The sequence below is a fragment of the Calonectris borealis genome, unplaced genomic scaffold (genome assembly GCF_964195595.1).
Source record: "Calonectris borealis unplaced genomic scaffold, bCalBor7.hap1.2 HAP1_SCAFFOLD_50, whole genome shotgun sequence".
Lineage (NCBI taxonomy): Eukaryota > Metazoa > Chordata > Aves > Procellariiformes > Procellariidae > Calonectris > Calonectris borealis.
In genome coordinates this window covers 1246657-1252051 of record NW_027441459.1, presented here as the reverse complement: position 1 = coordinate 1252051, position 5395 = coordinate 1246657, and positions in this window count along the sequence as shown.

The window sequence follows — 5395 nt, the reverse complement described above, 5'->3', positions numbered from 1 at the left end:
CCCAGAGCCCAGCAACCAGCACCCCGAGTACTTAGCCTCCAGCACCCACACCAGCCAGCACCCAGCAAGGCCGGTACCCAGCAACCTCAGGGCCCAGAACCCAGCAGCCAGCCATTGCCCAGCACCCAGACATGCCCAGCACCCAGCAACCCCAGTGCACACAACCCAGAAGCCCCAGCGCCCAGAAACCAACAGCCCCAGTGCCCAGCACTCCCAGGGCTCAGAAACCAACATTCGCATGCACCCAAAACTCCAACCACCCAGCACCCGGACATGCCCAGCATGCAGCACCACCAGGGACCACCACCCCCAGCACCACGCACCCAGCACTACCACTGCCCAGCACCTGGACATGCCCAGCACCCAGATGTGCCCAGCAGGCAGCTTCCCTGCTGCCCACCGCCCAGCATCGCGACCGCCCAGCACCCCGACCGCCCAGCACCTGGACATGCCCAGGCCCCGCCACACAGCACCCACACTGCCCAATACCCAGCACCCACACATACCCAGCACAACCAGGGCCCAGCACACACACATGCCAGGTTAAACCATGACATGCACCCATCATACCCTCCACCCAGCACCCCCATGGCCCAGCACTCATTCCCAGACATGCGCACAACCTAGCACACCCACCGCCAACACACTGCCCCTGGACATGCCCAGCCGCCCCAGTGCCCAGCACCCAGTAGCCCCAGCATCAAGCAGCAAGAGATACCCTGCACCTGCTTATGCATAATACCCAGCACTCCCAGGGCCCAGCAACCAGCACTTAGCCCCCAGCACCCACACCAGCCAGCACCCAGCAAGGCCGGTGCCCAGCACCCAGCAACCTCAGGGCCCAGAACCCAGCAGCCAGCCATTGCCCAGCACCCAGACATGCCCAGCACCCAGCAACCCCAGTCCACAGAACCCAGAAGCCCCAGTGCCCAGAAACCAACCACCCCAGTGTCCAGCACCCAGTACACCCAGGGCCCAGCAACCAACACCCGCACATGCCCAGCACCCCCACCACCCAGCACACCCAAAGACTATCACACCCAGCGCCAAGCACCCAGCACCGCCATTGCCTAGCACCGGGACATGCCCAGCACCCAGTACCACCACCACCAGTGCACAGTACCAAGCACCCGGATATGCCCAGCACTGAGACATTCCTACCAGGCAGCTTCCCTGCTCCCCATCGCCCAGGACCTCCAGTGCCCATCACCCAGCACCGGCACATGCCCAGCGCCCACCACACAGCACCCATACTGCCCAACACCCACACATACCCAGCACAACCAGGGCACAGCACACGCACATGCCAGGAATCCAGCACCCTCACAGCACAGCACCCAGCAAACCCAGAGCACACACCTAGCACCGGATATGGCCAGCACCAAGACATACCCTGCACTCAGTTATGCATAGTACCAAGCAATGCCAGGGCCCAGCATCCCCAGTACTTAGCACCCAGCACTCCCACCACCCAATACCCACCAACCGGACGTACCCAGCACCCCCACTGCCCGTGCCCAGCACCCAGACATGCCCAGCGCCCAACACACCAGAAAGCAGCATACCAGCCCCCACCATCCCCAGTGATCTGCGCATAGCAGCCAGCACACGCTGCGCTCAGCACCCACCACCCACAGTGCCCAGAAACCAGCATACCCAATGCCCAGCATCCAGTACCACCACCACCCCAACTGCCCAGTACCCGCACGCGGATATGCCCGGCACCCGAACATACACAGTACCCCTAGGACCCAGCACTCAGAACTCCAGTGCACTCCACTGTCCTGCTTCCGGCTGGGACAGAGTTAACTTTCTTCCCAGTAGCTTGGGGGGTGTGCTGGCTTTTGGGTTTGGTGTGAAAGGAGCCTTGATGGCCCCTTAATGCTTTGGCTGTTGCTGGGCGGTGCTTGTACCGGGAGACTTTTGTTTTCTCTTTTCGGCCTCCCACAGGAAGCTCGGGGGGCGTTGGGGGGGTGGGGGGATGGGGAGCACAGCCGGCGTAGTTGACCCAGCTGGCCAATGGGGTATTCTATAGCATGTGACATCCTGCTCAGTATAAAAAATGGGAGGGGGCGGGGGAGGAAACCACTCTCCCCCTCCCCCCCCCGCCCCAGTTCATGACACGCGGTCGGCAGCGGTGAGCAGTTGCATTCTGCATTGCCTGCTTTGTATCGTCTGTTGTTGTTGTTGTTCTCATTGTTATTATTACTGTTCTACTTCGTTTTATTTCAATCATTAAACTGTTTTGAGCTCAACCCGGGAGCTTTTCTACTTGTGCCCTCCCGATTCTCTCCCCCATCCCATGGGGTGGGGGGGGAGGAGAGCCAGCGGCTGCGTGGGGTTTTTTTGCAGGCTGGGGTTAAACCACGACATGCACCCATCATACCCTCCACCCAGCACTGCCAGGGCCCAGCACTCCCATGGCCCAGCACTGATTCCCACACATGCACACAAGCCAGCACACGCACCGCCAATGCACAGCACCTCGACATGCCCAGCAGCCCCGGAGCCCAGCACACAGCACCCAGCAGCCCCAGCACCAGGACATGACAAGAAGCCAGTCCCCGCAGTGCCCAGCAACCCACGACTCAGCAACGGAACATGCCTAGCACCAGGCACCACCAATGTGTAGCAAGGAGTGCTAGGTGTGGTGGATATGGCACATTTGGGGTGCTGGAGCTGGCTGGGTGTTGGGCAGCTGAGAAGGGTCTATCAAGGGAAGGTGAGAGCCACCAACATCTTTCAGTCCTGCCTGTTAGTTTATGGGAGCCCGAAGAGGGGATCGACTGCTTTGCAGTTGGGCTGTGGTAAGGTTGCTGGTTGGGTGGTAGAGCGAGAGCAGCTCCCTCGGAAAGGGCTGCCACGAAAGGCAAGAGCCAGAAACAGCTTTCAATCCTGGTTCTTTCTGTGTTGGAGCGCCCTCTGGTGGGAAGCCGTTTACGAAATGGGCTCGAGAGATGGTAAGGCAAAGGTTGATATTTAGGTTTGAGAATAAGGGAGAGGGGTGGTAGGACCGGGAAGGGGCTACTCCTCATTTGGAGTCCATGTGGTGGGTGGCGTTAACTAATGGAGAAGGATCTCGTTATCTACGCAGAATCTCAAACTATCCCTTATCTTCCTCAGAGGTAAGCTCCGAAACGGCCACTCACCTCCTCCGGCTCAGGCACAGAAATAGCCAGGAATCAAGGACGATGCTGGCCCTCACGATCTCTTGGCAGCCACTTTTCAGCCCCATCAACACCGTGGCACTGTATCTCTGCTCGCACCTAACAGCGACCTATCCCTTACCCTCATCAGGACCAAGCTCCGAAGTGGCCACCGACCACATGGGGCTTGGCACTGAAGTAGGCAGGAAGCAAGGCGGATGCTGGCCCACAGGGGCTCTTGGCAGCTCCTTCTCGGGCCCACCAACACGGGGGCTCTGTGTCTCTGCTCGCACCTAATATCGACCTATCCCTGACCCTCATCGGAGCCAAGCTCCGAAGCGACCATTCTTCATGTGGGGCTTAGGTACTGAATGAGCCTTGAATCAAGGTTGATGCTGGCTCTCACGATCTCCTTGCGGCCCCTTCTCAGCCCACCAGTACCGGGGCTCTGTATCTGTTCTCCCACCTTACCTCAACCTAGCCCAGACCCTCATCAGAGCCAAGCTCCGACGCGGCCACCCTCCACGTGGAGCTTGGCACTAAGGTAAGCAGAAATGCATCTTGATGCTAGCCCTCACCTTCCCTTGGTAGCCCCACCAAAACCGGGGCTCTGTCTCTTTTCTCCACCTTATCCTCAACATATCCCTTACTCTCATCGGAGCCAGGCTCCCAAGAGGCCACCCTCAACATGGGGCTCAGGCACTGAAGGGCAGCCCCGTCTCAGCCCCACCAATACCGGGGCTCTGTGTCTCTGCTCGCACCTAACAGCGACCTATCCCTTACCCTCATCGGAGCCAAGCTCCGAAGCGACCATTCTTCATGTGGGGCTTAGGTACTGAATGAGCCTGGAATCAAGGTTGATGCTGGCTCTCACGATCTCTTTGCAGCCCCTTCTCAGCCCACCAGTACCGGGGCTCTATATCTGTTCTCCCACTTAGCCTCGACATATCCCTTACCCCCATCAGGGCAAAGCTCCGCAGCAGACACACTCCACATGGGGCTTGGCACTGAGATAGCCAGGAATCAAGGGTGGTGCTGGCCCTCACCTTCCATTTGCAGTCCTTAGGCAAGCCCACCAACACCGGGGCTCTCTGCCTGTTCTCCCTCCTAACCTCAACCTAGCCCATACCCTCATCAGGGCCAAGCTCCGAAGTGGCCACCGGCCACATGGAGCTAGGCACTGAAGTAGCCAGGAACCAAGGCTGTGGCTGGCCCTCACGGTCTCTTGGCAGCCCCTTCTCAGCCCCACCAACACCGGGGCTCTGTGCCTGTTCTCCCACCTAACCTCGACCTAGCCGAGACCCTCATCAGGGCCAAGCTCCGAAGTGGCCACCGACCTCGTGGAGCTTGGCACTAAGGTAACCAGAAATGCAGCTTGATGCTGGCCCTCACGGTCTCTTGTCGGCCCCACCAACACCAGGGCTCTGTGTCTGTGCTCGCACCTAACAGCGACCTATCCCTTACCCTCAGCGGAGCCAAGCTCCGAAGCGACCGCTCTTCATGTGGGGCTTAGGCACTGAGGCAGCCAAGAAACAAGGTAGATGCTGGTCCTCAGGATCACTGCGCAGCCCCTTCTCAGCCGTACCAATGCCGGTGCTCTGTCTCTGTTCTCCCACCTTACCTCAACCTAGCCCAGACCCTCATCAGAGCCAAGCTCCGAAGCGGCCACCCTCCACGTGGAGCTTGGCACTAAGGTAACCAGAAATCCATCTTGATGCTAGCCCTCACCTTCCCTTGGTAGCCCCACCAAAACCGGGGCTCTGTCTCTGTTCTCCACCTTATCCTCAACATATCCCTTACTCTCATCGGAGCCAAGCTCCGAAGAGGCCACCCTCAACATGGGGCTCAGGCACTGAAGGGCAGCCCCGTCTCAGCCCCACCAATACCGGGGCTCTGTGTTTCTGCTCGCACCTAATATCGACCTATCCCTGACCCTCATCGGAGCCAAGCTCCGAAGCGACAACTCTCCACGTGGATCTTGGCACTGAGGCAGCCAAGAATCAAGGTTGATGCTGGCCCTCACGGTCTCTTGGCAGCCCCACCAATACCGGGGGTCTGTGTCTGCTCGCACCTAACAGCGACCTATCCCTTATCCTAAACGGAGCCAAGCTGCGAAGCGACCATTCTTCATGTGGGGCTTAGGTACTGAATGAGCCTGGAATCAAGGTTGATGCTGGCCCTCACGATCTCTTTGCAGCCCCTTCTCAGCCCACCAGTACCGGGGCTCTGTATCTGTTCTCCCACTTAGC